An 18141-nucleotide genomic window follows, 5' to 3' on the forward strand; every position below is an offset into this window, starting at 1 on the left:
TTTTATGGTCAAGTCTAGTAGGAGGATTCCTAACATGTAGTTGATTTGTGGTGCTATTACCATTTTGATTAATTTAGCCATCTTCTGAGCATGAGAGGTGGGAGGAGGGCTTTGCTCACAATGGCCTTATGAATTACTGTTTTGTGTCTTTGGTAATGAGTTGAATAGTCTCTTTTAAATCACTGTGGTATGTCACAGTCAAGTATTTTATTCAATTTGTTTTATAATTAAACGTAAAAGAGGGCTTGAGAGAAACCATAGAGGAAAAATATATTTAAATTTAGTGATTTTATTCCCCATCTATGTAGCCCATTGAAAAAGATCTGTGTTCAACATCACTTAAAAGAAACAGGAACTTTTGCATTTAGGGTTTTAACTGACTAAGGAAGTCAATGATCCAGGACTCTTGGTCAAAGCCTAAGGTAAAAGAAGGGACAGGGGATGTAGAGAACATTCTTAATGAATATTCTCTGCTGAAGAAAGGATTTTGTTGCCTCTCAGTCAAATTATCTCAGTCAAATGACAGAAAATGAGATAAATTCAGTAGAATTACACCATACCCAAACCCATCTGTTTTAGCGTAAAAGTTTCCCTGAAGCACTTCCACAAGAACTCTTCTCTTCATACAATATTTAGTTTTATGTATTGATTACAGTTTTAAGGATTGCTAAAATATATATTCTCCCTTATAAAAACGCACAAAGAAACTCGACTATTGTATTAGTTCTGCAAATGGCTTGAAGTCTTTGGAATAATTTGAGGCTGTCCCCACTGCTGATTTCCATTTTGCGATGTCAGACTTAACTTATCCATTTGCAATATGAGTAGGAAAATCAGCAGGTCATTTGGACATTAAAATGGAGAATTGGCTTGGAAAAGTCTGACTTAGCTTGAAAATGTTCACACCAAAAGCACATTCCTTTCTTTCTCCCTCCTCTGACCCTTTTTTCATGCTCTCTTGCTGCTAGCTCATCTCTCTGATTTCCTACTATCACCCAGCCTACACACTTTGGTCCTCTAATACCAACTTGCTTAGTGGATCTTGTTCTCTTCTATGTCACCTCTGACCTCTTGTCCATGTCCCCTCTTTGGCGTGGAACACTGTTTCCCTTCATATGTGACAGACCACCATTCTACCTACCTTCTAAGTCTTACTAAAATCACATCTCCTAGAAGTCTTCCCTAAGCCCTCATTTCCCCTCATTTCTCTTCCTTCTGTGTCACCTGTGCCCTTTGATCTATACCCTTAAGCCTTTAATATTCACCCTACTTTCAGCATCCCAGTACTTACATCCATATCCATAACGAATTTTGATGTCTGGCTTCCCATCTAGAATGTAAGCACCTTGTGGGCAGTGTAGAGTGTCTACCAACTCTGTTGTTTTCTCCCCAGTTCTTTGTAAAGTGCTCTGCACACAGCAAGCTCTCAATAAATACCATTGTTTGACTGACTAATTTTCTAGTCTGGTACCTCACTCCCTTTCAAATCCACCAGGCCACAGATTTTCCCATCTTCCAAGTCCTTCTGTAAACACATCTTCAGGAAGTCTTTCCGGATTAATTTTTCTTCTCATGAGGTCATATAATAAAAATAATAATTATTATTATGGTATTTGTTAAGTGCTTACTATGTGCCAGGCATGGTACTAAGCACTGGGGTAGATACAAGGTAATTGGGTTGGTCACAGTCCCTGTCCCACATTGGGTTCACAGTCTTAATCTCCATTTTACAAATAAGGTAATTGAGATACAGAGAAATAAAGTGATTTGCTCAAGGTCATGCAGCAGACAAGTGGTGGAGCCGGGATTCGAATCCTGGTCCTTTTGACTCCCCGGCCCGTGCTCTATCCACTAGGCCACAGAGCTTTCTAATTACCATTTCAACACTTTTTTACTAATTACACACTTACAATTTTACACTACCAGTAGCACCTCTGTACATATCATTTTATACGCTCGATCAGTCAGGGGTATTTATTGAACACTTACTAATAATAATAATGATGGCATTTGTTAAGCGCTTACTATGTGCAAAGCACTGTTCTAAGCACTGGAGAGGATACAAGGTGATCAGGTTGGCCCACATGAGGCTTACAGTCTTAATCCCCATTTTACAGATGAGGTCACTGAGGACCAGAGAAGTGAAGTGACTTGCCCGAAGTCACACAGCTGACAAGTGGCTGAGCTGGGATTTGAACCCATGACCTCTGACTCCCAAGCCCATGCTCTTTCCACTGAGTCACACTGCATCTCTGACGCATCTTCTACTAGATGCAGAGCACTGAACTAAGCCTTTGGGAAAGTGCACTACGAAAGAATTGGTAGACCATTCCCTGCTCCCAAAGAGGTTACACACTACAGACATATATTAAAATAAATTACAGATGGATACATTCATAAATGCTGTGGGGCAGGAGGGGGGTGAATATCAAAGTGCTTATGAGTTAACAGACTCTATTGTATAGGTGAAGCAGGGAAGAGGGCTTAGACAGGGAAGGCCTCTTGGAGGAAGATTCTAAATACCAACATTATTATTAGAGATGCTGTGAAGGTAGAACCAACAGGGTTTGGTGACAGATTGAGTGTGTGGATTGAATGAGAGAGATGAATCAAACATGAGCCTGGGAGTCAGAAGGTCATGGGTTCTAATCCCATGTTCTGCACACAGTACTGTTCTGCACACAGTAGGTGCTCAATAAATACTACTGATTTACTGATTAATTAGATTTGCAATCTGGCTCCATTAGCCAAACCTCAAGCCATTTTCCCAGGCAGAATATTGTCCACACATACCAAGATTCATCAGGTGAAAACTAGTTCAGTCTGAATAGCCTTGGTTTTAAAAACATATCTTCTGTATGGATGCCAAATTAACCAGATAATTAGTCTGCCTGAAGGTAGTCTTGAACCAGCAGTGTATAGACTGTAAGCTCTTTGCAGGCAGGGAATGTGTCTGTTCATTGTATTGTACAGCGCTCTGCACAAAGTAGACCCTCAGTAAATATGATTGATTGAATGAATGAATGAATGAATCTGCTTCTCTGAGTACTCTGACTCTGTTTAGTCAAAAAGTGTCCTCATACAGCACGGTACGATTCTTTCCAGTGCTTAGTACAGTGTCTGGCACACAGTAAGTGCTTAACAAATGCCATAATTATTATTACTATTTTCTTTAATGACAAGCCCACCAATTCTAAACCTGGCACCTGAGGTTCACAGAGAATGAGGCCCTGGTTTTTTGCCAATAAAATAAACACAGAGGACTGGGATGGGCATGATTTGAATAAATACTTCTATCCCCTGAGAATATTTCTTCTTCATCAAGGGAAGTAGACAGCAAAATTTGCTCAAGGTGCAAATTAACTTGTGGGATTCTCCCCTCCCAGTGCAGTTACAAGTGACAAACAAGAAGGATTTAGATCCAACAACATCTTGTCAGAACCATGTGAGACTTCCCAACCAACTGAGGAACAACAAGTGTACTAGACCCTGGTATCCCGCTGGAGGAATCTCTGGAAAGAACTAAATAAATATTATTGATTGATTGATCAATGGATTGATGCTGTGGTGTAAGTTTCCTCTTGATTGTAAGATCGTTGTGGGCAGGGAATATGTCTGCCAACTCTGTTATACTGCATACTCCCCAGCATTTAGTACAGAGCTCTGCACAGTAAACAATAAATACGCTCGATTATTGATTAATAGGCTCCAACCCGACAATTACTCTCCCTACTTTCAAGGCCTTTTCAAGGTCTTATTGAAGGTAAGCACTCAATAAATACTATTGATTATTGACTGATAGGCTTCAAGCTGCTAGTCTATCCTTCCCATACCCTGCTCGGGAACAAGGAATTATATTTGGGACAAGGCCGATACTCAGACAAGGGAATGTGAGGAATGATGAAATGATGAATCAAGCTCTCTTTACTTCTGCCCTCCTCAATTAAGGGAGAAATTACTAGAGGACTAGAGATGTGACAAATAATTTTGGCCCATACCAAAATAATGAAATGTGAATTTCCGTATGCCAGCATCTATGATTTAAACAGAACATGCTAAATTCAACAGGGAGTGGACAAAGGGAAAATCAGATTGATAAAGGGGAAAATCAGGCTGAATATTTAAAGATGACAATCTTTTTAAATAAATTGAAATGGACATGGTAATTACAGGAAAAACCCTGCCTCTAACGCCCTACATTTCGCCAAGCCTTTGAAATGTTAGCCTATTTAGTGGTTTTCAAAAGCAGAATGGACACAGAGGAAACCCTTGAAATCTTTTCTTACTAAGAGGAATATTTTTTTACAATTTTGTGGACCTCCCTCCTTTAGGATGTTTAGGGATATAAGCAATGCCATTTACTCTGTAAATACTTTTTTATCTGCCTTTCCATCATTAGAGTTTAAGCTTCCTATGGGCAGGGAATGTGTCATTTCATACTTTGTATTTGCTTAATACAGTGCATTGCATTCAGTGGGTGCTCAATAAATACTTTCACTATTGCAACTACTATTAGTACTAATACTAATAAAGCATGACTTAGTGGAAAGAGCCTGGGCTTGGGAGTCAGAGGACATGGGTTCTAATCCCGGCTCCACCACTTGTCAGCTGTGTGACTTTGGGCAAGTCACTTCACTTCTCTGTGCCTCAGTTACCTCATCTGTAAAATGGGTATTAAGACTGTGAGCCCCATGTGGGTCAACCTGATTACCTTGTATGTACCTCATTGCTTAGAACAGTGCTTGGCACATAGTAAGCACTTAACAAATACCATAATTATTCATTATTATAATACTACTACTACTAATTGTGGTATTTATTAAGCTCTTACTATGTTCCAAGCCCTGTACTAAGTTCTGGGGTAGATACAAGTAATCAGGTCTCACATGGAGCTCACAGTCTAAGTAGGAGGGAGAACCCCCATTTAGCAGATGAGGGAACTGAAGCACAGATAAGTGCAGTGATTTGCCCAAGGTCACACAGCAGATAAGTGGTGGAGCCAGGTTTAGGGCCAGGTAGTAATGATAATAATAATTATGGTATTTGTGAAAGCACTTACTATGTGCTGAGCACCATTCTAAGCGCTGGGGTAAATACAGGGTAATCAGATTGCTCCATGCAGGGCTCACATTTTTTAAGCCCCATTTTACAGATGAGGTCACTGAGCCACAGAGAAGTTAAGTGACTTGCCCAAGCTCACACAGCAGACAAGTGGCGGAGCCGGGATTAGAACCCAAGACCTCTGACTCCCAAGCCCGTGCTCTTTCCACTAAGCCAGGTCTTCTGATTCCCAGGCCCACCGTCTTTCCACTAGGTTAGGCCACGTCTTTTTTCCACTACTTCTACTATTTATACTTCTACTACTGGACGTGTTCTGTCCAGAATTCTATGTCTGACCATGGAAGCAGGATGTTGGACCTCAGGACAAGTTATAGCATCCACAAAGAGCAGATACAGTGTAATCTAAACAGAAGTGGATGACTTTTTAGAGTGAGTGCTGGATCTCTACGATCCCTCAGACTTTCATGTAGAGGAAAAATGCAGCTTTGCTTCGAGTAGTCTACAAAAGAATATGTGCAGACAATCTTAAGTACAACTTGTCCAATAATTGCATCAAATACACCGACCACTTGCCGTTCCTTAATCTTGCTGCAATTCATTTTGAACAGGTCAACAGCTTCCCACTGACATGACAGCGACTCACTGCTTTTCAATAGCCGATTCCCCTTTCCCAGCCCAGCCTCTCACAGAAGAGAGTCAAGAAATCAATGCCAGGGTTTGCTGAGCCAAAAAAATGACCTAAATACCTCTTTGGCTTTGAAAATGTACTGCTGATTGCTTTTTATATGGTATCTTTCTTCATCATTCCCGGGCACTGACTCCATTTGGCCTAAGCGGGCATAAAACAACAGACTGAACAGAAAGCTGGAGAAAGAGAATGCAGCATGCAATCAGAGAGACAAAAAGAAGAGTGGAAATGAAAACTCTGACTCTGAGACACATCAACCCACGTGGCAACTCTTGCTGGGTTCTATTACACTTGTTTCCATCTTACACGTAAAGGGCACACAAACTTCATTTATAAAAGCCCTAAATCTCCCACTTTATGCTCAGGCACCAAAAAAATAAAAAATAAAAGAGGAATGCCTTTAAGAGATTCTTTCATCACTAGGTGGTAGAATAAATGGATTTTCAGTAAATAAAGGGACCGAGCACCTGGATGAAATCCCTCTTTTTCTTTGACTATAATATTTGTCTTCCTACTTCTGGTGAATGAAGAATGAAGAACCTGTGGGGAGGTATTTTCTCAAATAGCTTTGACTTGCTTTTCTTCATTCAAGTCAAAACTCTTTGACAAAATACCTCCTCACAAATGAAAACTGGGATATGTCTTCTATATTTTCTATGATATATACATATATTTATTACCTAGAAGCTAACATTTAAAAATGCTATATGACTGCTTATTCTTACGCCTCTCAGCCCAATAGCTCATGACCACCAGGAAGGAAAATCCTGAGTTTTATGAATCTAGTCTAATTCCCTCTATGGTCATCAAAAAACAAATTTCCCATGGTATTCGTTTTATTTGGTAAATGACTTCAAGTGATTCATATGTTGCTGAAAAAGAACTTGCTAAGATTTATGCTTCCTCAGCTTTGTAGAACTTACTTGCACATCTGGTGTTTTACAGGCAAAACTTCAAATTCCCTGGGTTCTGTAAGTTTTGAGAATTAAGTGGATCAGGGTCAGAACCAGAAGAAGTTTTGGAAAACAACAGAGAAAATAGAAGTTGTTTTGTAAAATCACTAGCACGATCAGAAATCTGCTGGAGGTTTCAGAATCAATACCGATCTCGTCTTTTCTACATCCTCCCAGAATACACCAATGATAATAATAACTTTTCTACCAAACGTTAAGTCCATGTATCCCCACTCCTCAAGAACCTCCAGTGGTTGTCCATTCACCTACTTACCAAAGAGAAATTCCTTACCATTGACTTTAAAGCACTCAATCATCCTGACCCCTCCTAACTCACCTAGCTATTCTTCTACTACAACCCAGCCCGAACACTTGACTCCCCTAACTCCACCCTAAACAATGTACCTCAATCTTGTCGATATCACCGCTGACCTCTCGCTCACATCTGACTTCTGGCCTGGAACACTCTCCCTTTTCATATCCGAGAGACAATTCTCCCCACCTTCAAGGCCTTATTGAAGGTACATCTCCTCATTGAGGCCTTCCCTGACTAAGCCTTCATTTCCTCTTTTTCCACTCCCTTCTGTGTTGCCCTGACTTGATCCTTTTATTCATCTCTCCACCAGCCCCACAGCACTTATGTACATATCCTTAATTTATTCATTTAATAATAATAATAATAATGTTGGTATTTGTTAAGCACTTACTATGTGCCGAGCACTGTTGTAAGCGCTGGGGTAGACACAGGGGAATCAGGTTGTCCCAGTGGGGCTCACAGTCTTAATCCCCATTTTACAGATGAGGTAACTGAGGCACCGAGAAGTTAAGTGACTTGCCCAAAGTCACACAGCTGACCAGTGGCCGAGTCGGGATTCGAACCCATGACCTCTGACTCCAAAGCCTGTGCTCTTTCCACTGAGCCACGTTGCTTCTCATTTATATTAATGTCTTTCTCCCCCTCTAGACTTTCAGTTCATGTGGGCAGGGAATCTGTTATACTGCTGAATTATACTCTCCCCAGCATTTAGTACAGTGCTGTGCAAACAGCAAGTGCTCAATAAATATGACTGATGGACTGATAAATTTGTACACACCCTCCCTGGAATTGAGGACCCTGGTTCAGCCTTCTCTGACTTTTCCCAATCTTCTCAAACAAACTCCTCTCTCTTCTCCCAGCTGGACTTAAAGCAGAAAATTTTCAGAATCCTCTGGAACTTTAGGCCAGAGGCAGCATGGTCTAGTGGATAAGGCACAGGCCTGGGAGTCCGAAAGACCTGGGTTCTAATCCTGACTCTGCCAGCTGTCTACTGTGTGACCTTAGGCAAGTCACTTCACTTCTCTATGCCTCAGTTAGCTCATCTGCAAAGTGGGGATTAAGACTGTGAGCCTCATGTGGAAGGGGGACTGTATCCAACCAGATTTGCTTACATCCACCTCAGTGCTTAGTACAGTCCCTGGTACATAGTAAGCAGTTAACAAATACTCTTGTTATTATGATTGTTATTATTTTTTGGTCCTAAGGGTAGAGAAAGGTTAGCAGTTATTCAGTTCTTTTATGCAGTTGGAGAGTCAGTGTGCTTGCTTTTCCTCCAATACTCACACACTGTGTGCAAAACACTGAACTAAGCACTTGGGAGAGTAGAATACAACAGACACAGTCCCTACCCATAACGACCTGACAGTCTAATGGGGGAACAGACAATAAAATACATAATAAATAAATAGACATGTACATATCTGTAATTATTTATCTATAATAATGCCTGTCTCCCCCCTCAGATTGTAAGCTTGTAACGAGCAGGGAACGTGTCTACCAATTCGGTTATATTGTACTCTCCCAAGCGCTTAGTACTGTGCTCTTCACATGGAAGGGCTCAATAAATACGATTGATTGATTCATTCATTCATTCAATCAATAGTATTTATAGGGCTCTTATTGTATGCAGATCTCTATACTAAATGCTTGGGAGAATACAGTGTAACAATAAACAGATACATTCCCAGCCCATTACAAGCTTACAGTCTGGAGGGGGAGACAGGCATTATTATAGATAATTACAGATATGTACATGTTTTTTATTGTCTGTTTCCCCCATTAGACTGTCAGCTCGTTATGGGCAGGGACTGTGTCTGTTGTATTCTACTCTCCCAAGTGCTTAGTTCAGTGCTTTGCACACAGTAAGTGCTCAATAAATACGATTGAATGAATGAATAAGTGCTGTCAGGCTGCAAGGGGAGTGAATAAAAGGAGCAAGTCAGGATGATGCAGAAGGAAGTGGGAGAAGTGGAAAAGGGGGCTTAGTCAGGGAAGGCCTCTGGGAAGAGATGTGCATTTAATAAGGCTTTGAAGAGAGGGAGAGTAGGGAGAGGGAGGGTGTTCCAGGCCAGAGGCAGGATGCGGGAGAAGCAGCGTGGCATATTGGAAAGAGCACGGGCTTGGGAGTCAGAGGTCATGGGTTAAAATCCCAGCTCCGGCACTGATCAGCTCTGTGACTTTGGGCAAATCACTCGACTTCTGTGTGCTTCAGTTACATCATCTGTCAAATGGGGATTAAGAGAGTGAGCCCCACGTGGGACCTGATTAGCTTGTATCCACCCCAGAGCTTAGAACAGTGCTTGGCACATATTAAGCATTTAACAAATGCCATCATTATTAAAATTGTTATTATGCGGGCCAGGCATAGGCAGCGAGATAGGTGAGATTAAGGCACGTGAGAAGGTTAGCTCTAGAGGATTGAAGTGTGCAGGCTGGGTTATAGTAGGAGAGTAGCGAGATGAGGTAGGAGGGGTTCAAGGTGACTGACTGCTTTAAAGCCAGTGATGAGGAGTTTTTGTTTGATGCAGAGGAGGATGGACAACTACTGGAGTTTCTTGAGGAGTGGGGAAATATGTCCTGAACATTTTTGTAGAAAAATGATTTTCCCTAGGTCACACAGCAGGCAGATGGAGGATTCAGGATTAGAACAGGCCAGGACCATGCTCTTTCCACTAGACCACACTACTTACCAGAGATTCCTTGTGACAGTGACATAACACATCACAAAACACCAACAACCATCAAACATTCACCTTTCATTGCCCACAGGTAGCTGCCACTAAAAGCCCCTTCAAAGAGATAGGCTATTTGGGGGTCAATCAATCAGTCAATTGTATTTATTGAGCGCTTACTGTGTGCAGAGCATTATATTAAGTGCTCGGAAGAGTACAGTATAACAGAGCCGGTAAACATGTTCCCTATCCACAATGAGCTCACATTCTACAAGGGGAGAAAGACATTAATTTAATAAATTAAATTATGAACATGTACATAAATTCTGTGAGGCTGAGGAGGAGGTGAATAAAGGGTGACAGAATAATAATAATAATAATAATGGTGTTTTTTAAGCACCTATTATCTGCTGAGCACTGTTCTAAGCACTGGGGTAGATACGAGGTAATCGGGTTCTCCTATGTGGGGCTCACAGTCTTAATCCCCATTTCACAGATGAGGTTACTGAGGCACAAAGAAGTTAAGTGGCTTGCCCAAGGTCACACAGCAGACAAATGGCAAAGCCAGGATTAAAATCCACATCTTCTGACTCCTAAGGCTGTGCTCTTTTCCACTGACTGAGCCACACTGCTTCTCACAAGGGAGAGAGAGAGGAGGAACTGACAGCTTAGTCAGAGAAGGCCTCTGCTGAGGATTTACGGAGCCTGGAGCTCTGTTTCATAGCCTAGAAGTCCCTGGTCCCTAGAAGCACCACACAATTAATTATTATGGTATTTGTTAAGCACTTACTATGTGCCTCTGTTCTAAGCACTGAGGTGGATACAAGGAAATCAGCTTGTCCCATGTGGGGTTTACAGGCTTCATCCCCATTTGACAGATGAAGTAACTGAGGTGCAGAGAAGTAGAGCAACTTGCCCAAGGTTACACAGCAGACAAGTGGCAGAGCCGGGATTAGATCCTACGTCCCCTGACTCCCAAGCCCGTGCTTTTGCCACTAGGCCATGCTGCTTCTTATTAAAGCCTAAAAAGGGAAGGAGAGGAAAGGGATTCTCCTTGGGATTTTTTTTAAATGCTATTTGTTAAGCGCTTGTCTTGTCTTGCCATCGAGTTGTCTTCAACCCAAAGAGACATCATGGACACATCTCTCCCAGTATACCCCATCTCCACCTGCAATCGTTCTGATAGTGTATCCATAGAGTTTTCTTGGTAAAAATACAGAAGTAGTTTTCCATTGCCCCTTCTGCGCAGTAAACTCTTCACTCTTGATTCTCTCCCATGCCACTGCTGCCCAGCACAGATGAGTTCCCAGACTGAGCACCCCCGTTTCCTTCTGCTCCCCTTCCCCTCCCCGACACCCTCTGCTCTTAACCCTTCCCCTCCCCTCAGCACTGTGCTCATTTGTATATATTATTTATTACCCTATTTATTTTGTTAGTAAGATGTATATCTCCTTGATTCTATTTATCTTGATGATGTTGTCTTGTTTTTGTTTTGCTCTGTATTGCTTTGCTGTCTGTCTCCCCCGTTTAGACTGTGAGCCCATCTTTGGGCAGGAACTGTATCTGTTGCCGAATTGTACATTCCAAGCACTTAGTACAGTACTCTGCACATAGTAAGCGCTCAATAAATACTATTGAATGAATGAGTTTTGACCTGTAGCAGATTGCCTTCAACGCACTAGCCATTGCCCCAGCTATGAATGGAATGGATATGCCTCTGCCTGACTTTCCCTTCAGTACTCGAGACTGGTAGAGTACTGGAAACTCTCCAGGTGTGACCCTGAGAGGAGTGTTAAGTGCTTACTATGTGTCAAACACTGTTCTAAGCCCTGGGGTAGATACAAATGAATTAGATTGGGCACAGTCACTGTCCTGTATGGGGTTCAAAGTCTAAATAGGAGAGAGAACAGGTTCTTGAGTCCGCAGCCTTAGCTGCACTAACATCATATAGGTTTCTAAAGTCTCTCAACTCTTGATTCTGGGAGTCATTTTATGCAATGCTGAAACCCAGCACATAGAGAAGAAGTTTCTCTTCCAGCCTTGGTTGCTATGGCCACTGAGCTTTCTTTGGGCTACTGGAATTTCTGAGCCCTTGTTTGTGCATCCGCCTCCTCTAGTCCTGGCAGGTTTTATTCAGTCACATCTGAGGGAGATAGGTGATCTTTTGCCTCTAATTCGATTCTTCTCTATTTGATGATGATGGTATTTGTTAAACGCTTACTATGTGCTAAACATTATTCTAAGCACTGGGATAGTTGCAAGTTAATCAGGTTGTCCCATGTGGGGCTCACGGTTTTCATTCCCATTTTACAGATGAGGGAACTGAGGCCCAGAAAAGTGAAGTCACTTGCCCAAAGTCACACAGCTGACAAGTGGCAGATCCGGGATTAGAACCCATGACCTCTGACTCCCAAGCCCAGTCTCTTTCCACTAAGCCACGCTGCTTCTTTGCTTCTCTCTATTTCCGAATTCAGACAAGATCTCTGCTGGTTCTCAAGGAGCAAAGACCTCACTGGGGCTGTTAATAGGCCGGTCCATCTTTCCTACCTTTTAATATTGCAACTGTCAGAAATACTTGACTGTAGAAGAGGGACTTGAAGAGGTATCTCCTGCCCCGCTTCCCACTTGGCATGAAGGTGATTTCTAATCATGTCCCATAATGCAGAATTAAAAGTTTTGAATGCCCTAGGAGATCATCCATGGTTTGGCACAACGAAGTGGACTGGTAGGTGTTTCACCTGGCTTGAGTCCAATCAGGCTCAGTGTCATAAAAATGGAAGGAAGCAGTGTGACCTAGGCAATGACTTCCTCCACTTCAATGTCTTATTGAAGGCACGTCTCCTCCAAGAGGCCTTCCCTGAATAAGCCTCCCTTTCCTCTTCTCCCACTCCCTTCTGCATCTCCCTGACTTGCTCCCTTTATTCATCCCCCCCGCCCACAGCCCCACAGCACTTATGTACATAGCTGTAATTTATTTATTTCTATCTAAAAATAAATTACTATCTGACTCCCCCCTTCTAGACTGTAAGCTTGTTGTGGGCAGGGACTGTGTCTATTGCTGTATTGTACTCTCCTAAGTGCTCAGTACGGTGCTGTGCACTCAGTAAGCACTCAGTAAATATGATTGACCGACTGAATGACAGAGCAGAGCTCTGGGCATCAGAATTACCTGGGTTCTAATTCCGGCTCTGCCACTTGTCTTTGGTGTTAACCTTGGGCGAATAATTTAAACTTCTCTGTTCCTTAGTAATCTTATCTGTGAATTGGGAATTAAGACCATGTGAGCCTCACATGAGACATGGACTGTGTTCCACCTGAATAGTTAATATCTACTCCAGTGCTTAGTACAGTGCATGATATATAGGAAGCACTTAAAAAATAAATTTAAAAAATGGTCTCTGGTTTGTCACTCCTTTCAGCGGGTGCTCCTGGGACCCAGTTAGGGTGAGGGATGAGTATGGGGGAGCTCAAGATTGAGTGGATTGGGAGTTGAGCTGGATTCATCCTAATCAGCATCACATAGTGGAAAGGCCATCAAGAATGGATCCAGTGCTATGCTCCTTTTTCCCTGTTTCTGCCCTTCAAAATGTGCCACTCTCACTGTCATCTGTAGAGTAAAATCTCCCCTTTCCTGAGCTCTCAGCAGACATTGCGAATAAAGTCACCTTGGACATTTGATCGATTTTATTACCAATATAATTGGAAGATTTTCTTTTTCAAATCCTAGAGGTAGTATGATATGTCATCCCCAAGTCTTCTTTAATTGGTTTCACCTGATTTCCACAGGATTTCTTTTCTGTGATGCAAACAAAAATACCCAACCTTTGGCCTGTAGGCCTGGCTGTGTACTGGAATCACTGGGGTCATTAGGACAGCAGGATAATCATCATCAAATATAATTTGACACAAATTCTCTGAGGATTCTATTTTCTGCAAGTCAACCTTGCTATTTCATCCCATCCTGACTTTGCTGATATGGCAAAAGCAGGACTATTATCGTGATTTTCCAGTCTGAAACTTTTGACTTAAAAAACAGACAGTAACCAATCAATTCCTAGGTCATGTATTTTTCTTCACGAAAGGGAAAGAGACTCCAGGGTTCATATCATATTTCTGCATATTATCATACAAGCGGCATTTTAGGGGTCTTTTGCAGGTGATGGCAGTGATGATGGAAAGAAGGACAATTGATTCTAGTGGTACTGATGTGCCAATGGTCACTTGCCATCTTTTTTTTTCTTTATGGTATTTGTTAAGTGCTTACTAGGTGCCAGGCACAGTTCTAAGCACTGGGGTGGATACAAGGTAACTGAGTTGGAAACAGTCCCTGTCCCACATGTGGCTCACAGTCTTAATCCCCATTTTACACGGGAGGGAACTACTACTACTACTAATAATAATGTTGGTATTTGTTAAGCGCTTACTATGTGCAGAGCACTGTTCTACGCACTGGGGTAGATACAAGGTAATCAGGTTGTCCCACTTGAGGGTCTCAGTTAATCCCCATTTTACAGATGAGGTAACTGAGGCACAGAGAAGTGAAGTGACTTGCCCACAGTCACACAGCTGACAAGTGGCAGGGCCGGGATTCGAACCCATGACCTCTGACTCCGAAGCCCATGCTCTTTCCACTGAGCCACGCTGCTTCGGCACAGAGAAATTAATTGATTGGCCCAAGGTCACACAGCAGGCAAGTGGTGGAGATAGGAGTAGAACCCAGGTCCTTCTGACTCCCAGGCGTATGCTCTATCTATTAGGCACTGCTTCTCCTTCTTTAGTTCCTGTAGCCTTATTCTTACTGGAGCACCGTGAATCAAGAAAGTAGGAGGACAGAGATGTAGTGCATTGAGAAACACACATGAACAGTTTTAACATTCTATAATAATGCTGATAATTATGGTATTTGTTAAGTGCTTAAAATGTGCCAAGAATTCTATTCTTCTAAGTACTGGGATATACATAATTATTATTATTATTATTACTGATATCTCTGGTATCTGATAAGCACATATTAAGGTTCAAGGACCGTTTTAAGCAGTGGGGTAGCTACAAGTTAATCAGGTGAGACACCCCTCCTGTTCCAAGTAAACACTTGGGCAAATCACTTAACTTGTCTGGACCCCAGTTACCTCAACTGTAAAATGGGGATTAAGAGTATGAGCCCCATGTGAGATATAGACTGTGCCCAACCTGATTATCCTGTATGTAACCCAGTGCTTAGTACAGTTCCCAGCACACAGTAAACACTTAACTATCATAAAAAAGTCACTTAACATCTCTGTGCCTCAGTTAGCCTATCTGTAAAATGGGGATTAAGACTATGAGCCCCCTGTAGGACTAGACTGTATCCAACCTGATTAGTCTGTAACTACCCCAGTGCTGAGAGCAGTGCCTTGTACATAAGTGCTTAAGAAATGCCCTTAAAGAAAAAAGTAAGGGGGAGAGGGGCCAAGTAGGAGGAAACATTTATGGCCAAAGTGATCCCAGCATAGTGACGATGCTGTGTGCCCTAGCATCAAGATGTTGGTAATGACTTTAGTCTTTGCTGTCCATATTAGCCTGGTGTTATGGGGGATTCCTGCTGGGTCTTTCCTCCTTGCAGTACGTGCTATGTAATTCTTGGGTTAGAAACCATCCCTGCTGATGACAGAGCTCAGAAAGGCAGAACAGAAATTAGAACCAAGACCTCCTGATTCAACTAATCCTTCAGTGGAATTTATTGAGCACTTACTGTGTGCAGAGCCCTATACTAACTGTTTGGGAGATTTGGAAGATATGATCACTGCCATCAAGGGGATTAGTCTAGTGGGCAAAACAGACATGACATTATATTTCACGTAGGGTAAAGGGCAGAGTATAGGATTACTCTCATAAGTGCTGTGGGCCTGGGGGATGAGATGGAAAAGGCTTAAGGGGTCCAGACCCAAGTATATAGGAGACACAGAAGAGAGGGTGAATAGGGTGGAGAAATGAGAGGCTAGTCAGGGAAGACGTCTTGAAGGAGAGGTGACTTAAGGAGGGAGTTGAAGATGTGAAGAGTGGTGTTCCATCATATACAAAGAGGGACAGAGTTCCAGGCCTTAGGGAGGATGTGAGCAAGGGTTTGGAAACAAAACCAAAAAGTACAGCTTGCTCTCTATTAGTCTGGCCATGACTTGACTCTATTTTTATCAAACAGTGGTATTTATTGAGCGCTTTTTGTTTCCAGGGCACTGTACTAAAAACATTTTTAAGCAGAAAGGAGAACTGGGGAGAGGAGAGAAGAAATTCTTTTGGGCGGAGCACAGCCCTGCCAGCAGGAGGGGAAAAAAATCAGTGTTTTATTGCTTTTTCCATTCACTCACAGAATACAGCTTCTTGAACTGAGTGAGTTGTTCTTACCTGCTTTCCTGTCTCGGTATTTGGGGTCCCTGAGGGAATAGAAGATAAGTGAAATTGAGTTGCCTGAGCTGATTTTTGATCTGTCCTTTTAAATGCTACTCATCCCTCCCTCCCTCCTCCTCTCTTTGAGCTCTTGCTCCTTTCAGTTTCGGAGTCAGTCAGAAGGTCTCCATCTGTGTTTGCCTTATCGGGGTTGTTGGTAGGAAAAAGCAACTCTTTCAAGAAAAGCTCAGCAACAAAACGTGAGCAGCAAACAAATCTGAAGGACGAGAGAAGCAGTGTGGCCTAGTGGATAGAATACAGGCCTGGGTGTCAGAAGGACCTGGGTTCATTCATTGAATCGTATTTATTGAATGCTTACTGTGTGCAGAACACTGTACTAAGTGCGTGACTATTATAGGGTTCTAATCCTGACTTAGCTACTTGTCTGCTGTGTCACCTCGGGCAAATCACTTCACTTCTCAGAGATTCAGTTACCTCATCTGCAAATGGGGATTAAGACTGCGAGCTCCACGGGGGATGGACTGTGTCCAGCCTGATTAGCCCCAGTGTTAAGTACAGTGCCTGGCAAATAGTAAGTGCTTAACAAATACAATAAAAAAAATTCAGAGAGGATGAGGCAGTCTAATCCCAGTTCTGCCGCTTGCCTGCTGTGTGACTGTGGGCAAGCTATTGAACTTCTATGGGTCTCAGTTTCCTCATCTGTAAAATGGGGATAAAATACCTGTTCTCTCTCCCTTTTTGGCTGTGAGTCTTATGTGGGTCAGAGACTTGGACTGATCTGATTATCTGCATCTGCCTCAGTATTTGCACTTAAAAACTGCAATTATTAATACATGGTCAGATGCTTTGGCATTAACATGATCTCTGCTAACCAGGAGTGCTTGTGAATGTAAGGGCCTGAAAGTTTATTTACACCAATTTGAAACCCTTGGCAGAATGTCAGTAAGCTATGTGCCCTTGTACCAAGAAACAGACAAGCAAGTAATGTTGCTGAGAGATAAGAGATATTTTGACACTTTGTGTAGGTAAGAAGAACAGTAAAGCAGATGCATTTGATTATGGACTTTCTTAGTCTAATGATACTAGGGAATTGATATAATTATGTTGGAAATAGAATCACAGTTAATTGTAGCTCAGAAAAATCAAAGTTTACAATGCTCACTCCCCCACACACATAAAAACTCAAAATCTTATATTAACAACCTACCGGAAATTTCATGTGGATTCATATCCTAAGCCAAAGAAAAATTCCCCATCATTAAGTGGAACATCAGCTTCCTGTGTTAGAGGGTAGGGTGAAGTTCCCTTCCTCTCTGTCAAAGCCAACCCTGAGGGGATGGTAATAGTTCAAGTGATATCATCCAGAATAATAAATAACCCACACAGGGAAGACACTGGCCAAGAAGGGCCAAGAAGTCAGGGGCATCTCTTTGTGCCAGAAAGGATGCTAAAGGCTCAGCTGGACCCTCTGGGCAATAAATTGCAAAATGAAGGACACTAATTGAAATATTCCATGCCCAGTCTCCTGTAGCCTTATGCCAAGGCAATCAGATGCTATGTGCCTTCCCAATCCAGTTCATGTCATAATAGAGAATGGGAATTCCTCAAGGCAACTCGATGCTCTTCCAGTTTGGGAACATGCAGAGAAGCAGCGTGGTTTTGTGGATAGAGCCTGGGCCTGGGAGTCAGAAGGACCTGGGTTCTAATCCCAGCTCCGCCACATGTGTGAGACTTCCAGGCTCCTGTTTGTTCCACTAGGCCACATTCCTTTTTAGCTATACTGTACTCTCCTAAGTGCTTAGTACAGGGCTCTGTACACAGTAAACACTCAATGAATACTATTAATTGATTGATTCAATAATAACTGTGATATTTGTTAAGCATTTACTTTTTGCCTACTAAGCACTGAGGTAACACAAGATAATGAGGTCAGACACAGCCCCTGTACCACCTAGGGCTCATAGTCCAAGAAGGAGCGGAAATGGGTAATTTAATCCCCATTTTGCAGATGAGGAAACTGAGGCAAGGAGAAGATAAATTACTTGCTGGAGGTCACAGAGCAGGCAA

The sequence above is a fragment of the Ornithorhynchus anatinus genome, chromosome 5 (genome assembly GCF_004115215.2).
Source record: "Ornithorhynchus anatinus isolate Pmale09 chromosome 5, mOrnAna1.pri.v4, whole genome shotgun sequence".
NCBI classification, from domain to species: Eukaryota; Metazoa; Chordata; class Mammalia; order Monotremata; family Ornithorhynchidae; genus Ornithorhynchus; species Ornithorhynchus anatinus.